Source organism: Pundamilia nyererei, unplaced genomic scaffold (assembly GCF_000239375.1).
Source record: "Pundamilia nyererei isolate P.nyererei 1_Seehausen unplaced genomic scaffold, PunNye1.0 scaffold01278, whole genome shotgun sequence".
NCBI classification, from domain to species: domain Eukaryota; kingdom Metazoa; phylum Chordata; class Actinopteri; order Cichliformes; family Cichlidae; genus Pundamilia; species Pundamilia nyererei.
In genome coordinates, this window is record NW_005188679.1 from 6207 (window position 1) to 12443 (window position 6237).

The following is a 6237-nucleotide window of genomic DNA, read 5'->3' on the forward strand; positions in this document are numbered from 1 at the left end:
AACTGGCTTGTTGTCCAAACAGCTGACATCTAATCTGCTGACAGTAAGTAAGTGCATTTGGGAATAAATAACCATGTTTGTGAGCATTTAGTTGTTCATAAACATGGTTTAGTTCAGGAGAGGTTTGAGGTGAAGAGGAAGACGATAATTTGGAAATGTGATGAATATACTGAAAGAACTATTTGTATCCATTAAATTAAAAGTACTGCATATGTGTCTGTCTGCCACTGTATTCAAAATGGCGTGGCAACATGGTGGCTTCCACAAACTAGCACCTGCTTCCCTGCATTCCCTGCGATAAGTAAGCATAGGTTTGGACGACAGTTACACATGAGTCAATATATATTAATGAGCAAAATGTTCTCTATTTCTGTTAAATGAACTCAAAAACAACTGGCTGCACCTTTAAAGTATCATGTATGACATAACATTATAACATGAAATTCATAATAGTACAGTTTAACTAATGAACCAGGGTGTGTACCTGTGCTGTTCACATAATGGGTAAACATTTTTTAAAAAGGCAAAAAAAAAAAAAAAAAAAGGAGGTGGGTCGACCTCTAATAGCGGTTCGGAGGTCGTAGTTTCGCTGGGATGAAGAGCAACCAGAGCCGTTGTATTGCTGAAGCGAGCGGAGAGAGGAGTTCGGAGCAATGGATACAGCCGAGCGGCGAGAACAAATACGTTGTCTGGAGCAAATCAGACAACGTATTTGTGAAGGTCCATGGGCCACACATTGTGAAACAGTACGACACATATATGCATCAAGGACGGACTGACATGAAAGAAATGTGCTTTTGATCTTATAATCTTAGAACTGAAAGAGAAATGGACCTGGAAACAGCTGGAAACACCTGGAAACAGCTGATGGCAACAAACAGTTTCTGAGTGGAAGTGACAAAGAAGAGAAAAAACAAACTCTGGTTATTTTATTACCCATGTCCTTTATTTATTTTTTTTGGTCTTTTGGAACAAACAGTAAAGCGTGAAGGCGACAAAGCAGAGCATCAAGTCTCAGTTTCATGTGCTGTTATCAACACTGCTGCCTCCAAAAAGAACACAGAAAGGAAAAAGTCACCATGAAATCATGCTCACTTTGTACTGTGTGTTTTCTAAAAGGAAAGATGTAACTTCCATATGTTCTTGAGCTTATCAGAGCACTAAAGATCACAGTAAAGGTGATGCTGTCCTGCAACTTTATGTGCCAATCAGCAGCTCAAATGGGAAACACATAAACCAGCTGTTTTGTTTCACTGTGACACAGTTGTTTAAAGATACGACCACAGATCAGCTGACTGCAGCTTTGGTTACAGCTGGTCAGTTTTCTGTCACATGGACTCCAGCACTGGTTTGTTTCACCAGCCTTAAAGAGACCAAATTACAGCTTTGATAACTCAGCTGTGGTCCTCTCTTGGTTCTTTCGCTAATAACAGTTCAGCAGCTGTGTCCACTTTGAGCTGCACCCGGCTTGTTTTATAAGACAATCGGAGTTAAAGAGACTCTGCTTGCATACTTCACATGATTGTAATGGTCTGATAACAGGTGAAAAAGAAATCCACACACCTTCACCTTTACAACATTCAGCTACAAAAAAAGAGTAAGAAACCAGATGATCCCCTTTAAATATTTTACCCTGATTACCACCTTCTTAAAGACATGATTTTCATATTTACTTTTAAATCACTTAATGTTCACAGAATAAACCATTTTTTACTTGATTCACTGGAAATTTTCATCACTTTGTACCTAAATCATTTTAAATTACAACAACCTGAGAAAGAAAAATACCGCTTTGGTCAAGGCCTCACTGTTCATGGATGCGTTGGACCTGTGTTCATATATTTCTTTCTATGAATATAGCCAAGAAATAAATATGTCCAGTATCCTCAACTCAAGTAAAATATCTGACAGTGTTAGTGAGATCTGATTCTGTTAAGTTTCAGGAGTGTAGATTTACCCCAGATTTATTTATATGGTTAGGCTGGAAATCACATGCAGCTCACACTCTTCCCTTTCACCAAGTTACTAATGAAACTGAAAAAAAAAACCATCATCTGAACTTTATCATGTGTCAAAGACGACAGTTTGGTCCTGCTCTAAAAAAACATCTGCTTATTCCAGCTGTGGGAGTTTGCCGCAGAACTCAGCTCAGTCTTCCCAACATCCAAAATCTGGCTCAGGACCAATCAGAAGTCAAGGATCATCGTGGAGGTCAGTAACTTGTAAGTCAGTCCGAGTCACCATGGAAACCACCTGAGAAGATAAACCAGACCCCACTGTGACTGCTGAACAACCCTCAGTCCTCTCTGTCATGTCACTTCTTCCTCTCATCTGCTCATCATCAGAGCTGAGATGGACCTTGTATTGTCCTAAAGCATTTTTCTGAATAAATAAGTTCACACGTTTAAAATAAATAATTCTAAAAATGTTTGTCATAAAAAAAATAAATACATGTTGTTAAAATGCGTAATTCATGCTTAGGAAGAAATCACTTGATGAAAGGAAGGCCTTCCTTAAAGAGAAAAGAAATATGCTTCAGATGCTGTTCTTCAGACACTCATATTGCGAAGGAATGCAAATCTTCAGCAAAGTGTTCTGAATGTGAAAGCACAGGTCACGACACAGTCCTCCACCACAGACCAACAAGCCTCCACTTCCAGCACAAGAGAATGACGGGGAGAGAGCAAGCAGTCATGACCAATGTTCCCTCTAAGCTGCGCGTGTTCGCAATTGCGCACTGCTGGCACGGTCTCTGCGCACAAAAAAGCTGTATTGCACACAAAAAAAAAAAATCTAACCTGAATTGAAATTAAAGTAAATACGTTAACAATTCTGTTTTGCAGTGTTAGTCAGCAAGTGACTGGCTGCTCCAGTATGTGATAAGAACGATGCCACCTTGGAGTGGAGTGAAGCCACGTTAATGACAACGTGTTATGATAAAAATATATGTAATGCTTGGTTTTCTTCCTGAATACTATTGTTGTTTATATTTACTGCGAGAAGAAACGGTAAAAACAGCATTTTAAAAGGAAAACGCTCGAAAGCACTCTCCGCCTGTGAGCAAAAACAAAATTAAAAAAAACCCTCACCCTTTCCTATTGTTCGAAAAATGTCGACCAATCAAAAAATGATATGGCAACATGGCTTTTAGTTGTTTAGGAAAGGGGGGAAGTTTTAAGAGTGACTACGGTGTTTTGATTTGCTACGTTTAGCGCAAATCTTGTATGGTTAGTGTGTAGTCAATAGTTGTGTTGTGTGTGAGAACAATGAGGTGAGTGTTACGGGTGTTACAGGAGTGATACATCTCCTGTTGTCAGGCCTGCAGGTATCAGGCTTTTGATGTTCTCCTTTATCTCATAGTGGACACAAATTATTTGTGTGGCATCAGATTTGATGCAGAACACCTGATTGTTCTGTAAATAAATACATATTTTGAAATGTTTGTTTAAAAAAACAACTTGGCAGCATTTTAAGTAAACAGCTGCAAAAAACTTTGTTTTCAAAACTCAGTAAGTTTTTTTGAAGAACTACCTATATAATTAATTGCCCAACATTGGTCATTATATGCTGTATTTTGCAGACAGAGTTACAGACTCTCTCCCAGACCACAGACTCAGACTCATAATACAAGTCAGAGCTCTATTAAAAAAGAAAATTGTGTTTTCAAAATTGGAGTTGAAGTTATTTTTTTACTTCCAATGGTGTTAACATACTACACAGGTCATGAACAAGATGTATTTTAATTTTCTTTCTTTCTTTTTTAAAATTTTAATTTTCATTGTAAGTGGGCTAAAGCAGTTAATTAAAAGTAGTCTAACAGAAATGTAAATGCTGTAATTTGATTATTTTAATAAACCATGTAACTTGGATGGATTGGATGCTGGCGTGACCACAGTGCACACGTCTGCTGTTGCTCACAGTGGTCCAAGGGATCGCTCGGGGAGTTTGTGTGTTTGCTCAGACACATGAAAAATTAGAGGGAACATTGGTCAGGACACAGTTGATGTCACAACAAGCTGCACAGATGTGTGCGGTCCAGGTCAGTGGGGACGTTCATGTTCCATGTCTTGTATTGGTGTACCCTAAAGGTTACAAAGACAGAGCTGTTAAGGCATATGTAATACTAGACGATCAGAGCAATTGTTCTTTAGCCAAGCCTGAGTTCTTCGAACTTTTTGACATTAAAAGTGAACCTTTCCCCTGCAATCGTAGAACATGCTCTGGTGTTGTAGAAACATGGGGTAAAACAGCTGAAGGCTTCCATATCAAGTCACTGGATAGGTCAGTAGTTATCCCTCTACCATTGCTCATAGAGTGTCAGGACATTCCTAACAATAGGAGTGAAATCCCAACTCCCAGCGTAGTGCTACACCAGCCGCACCTCCAAACCATAGCAAAGTACATCCCAGAACTAGACCCTAAAGCCGAAATACTCCTGCTACTAGGGATGTGTTTTACATGGCAGATGTTTTACAGGCACAGAAGGTCAGGCAGAGAATTAATGGCCCCCATAATGCCCCCTTTGCCCAGCGCCTAGACCTAGGGTGGATTGTAGTTGTCTGGGTCTGTCTGGGTAATGTTCATAGGCCTACAGTCAGCACCCTGAAGACAGTTGTTCTAGAAAATGGCCACCCTTCAGTTTTTGAACCATGCAGCAAGCAGCCTTCTGCAACTCAAAGAAGTGCCACACACAAATAGACCAGGTAAAGCACCCAAACAAACTCTAGGTCAAACATTTTTTAACCAGACAGATAACGACAATAAACCAGCTCACTTAATACAGGACACTTTCTAAAAATAATGGACCAAGCTATGTACAGAGATGTGGAAAACAGTTGGGTTTCCCCACTTCCGTCTAAGGAACCCCACCAGCAATTACCAAAAAACAGAAAACAGGTAGCCACAAGGTTCTCATCCTCAAAACGGACGCTAAATAGGAAACCTGAAACACAGCAGCATTATGTGGCCTTGATAGAAAAGATCCTCTCCAATGGTCATGCTGAGGTCCCCCCCCCACACACACACACTGAAAAGAGGAGAAGAGTGCTGGTATCTTCCAACATTTGGAGTCTACCACCCACAAAAACCTTTACTTAACCATGTCCTCCTTACTGGCCCTGATTTAAGTAACACACTCGTCGGAGTTCTTCTCATCTTCCGGACAGAAAATGTTGCAATCATGGCAGATATACAGCAAATGTTTCACTGTTTAATGGTGCGTGATGACCACAGCAACTTCCTCCGTTTTCTGTGGCACGGGGACAACGATCTAAACAAAGAAGTTATCGAGTGAATGAAAGTCCACGTGTTTGGCAACTCAACATCTGCTGCTGTTGCCATTTATGGACTACGCAAGGCCTCAGAGTAGGTTCAAAGGACTATGGTGCAGATGTAGTAAAGTTCGTGGAGAGGCACTTTTATGTAGATGATGGCTTGATTTCTGTTTCCTCTCCTGCTGAGGCTATAGATTTGCTTCAAAGAGCACAAGCCCCACTCGCTGGACCCAACCTGCACCTGCATAAGTTCGTTTCTAACTCTCAGGCTGTTTTGCAGGCCTTCTGCCCAAAAGATTGTACTCCTGTCATTAAAAATTTAGATTTAAGTGGTGAAGAGACACAATCCCAGTGAAGCCTTGGACTAATTTTGATTTGGGAAATAACAAGAGACATTCACTTACTCATTCGCCAACTGAAACAAGCCAATTACTCGCCATGGTGTATTGTCCTCTGTCAATAGCGTCTTCGATCCTGTGGGCCTATTGGCACCTGTTACAATCCAAGGGAGGGCCCTACTCAGAGAGCTTACTTCAGAATGTTCAGATTGGGACGTACCCCTTCCAGAGGATAAACAAAGCAGATGGGAAATGTGGAGAAATTCCCTTCAGAACCTAAAAGAACTACATGTTCCCAGAACCTACACATCCACCTCACTAAGTTGAGCAAAGCGCAAGGAACTGTGTTTTTTCTCAGATGCCTCTACTAAGGCCATAGGAGCCATAGCCTTCTTAAAGGCAAATCAAACAGATGGGAACGTCGAGGTAGGCTTCGTAATGGGCAAAGCAAAACTAGCCCCCCTGTCAGAACCTACAATACCATGGCTTGAACTATGTGCAGCCGTCTTGTCAGCAGAAATGGCTGACCTCATTCAAAATGAGTTGGACTTAAACTTTGATGCAGTGCACTTCTATACAGACAGTAAGGTAGTGCTTGGCTACATCTGTAGTCAAAAAGGTTTTAC

The 6237-nt window shown here is 40.8% G+C and overlaps 1 long non-coding RNA gene across 1 annotated transcript in view; it reads right to left on the reverse strand.

The window, feature by feature from the left end:
- Positions 1-924: 924 nt before the first annotated feature.
- The window catches only part of LOC102204866 (uncharacterized), a 7700-nt gene continuing 2387 nt past the window's right edge, over positions 925-6237 (reverse strand). The window contains exon 3 of the long non-coding RNA XR_312517.1: positions 925-2253. This is a non-coding gene — a long non-coding RNA (uncharacterized LOC102204866). The remainder of the gene's footprint in view (positions 2254-6237) is intronic.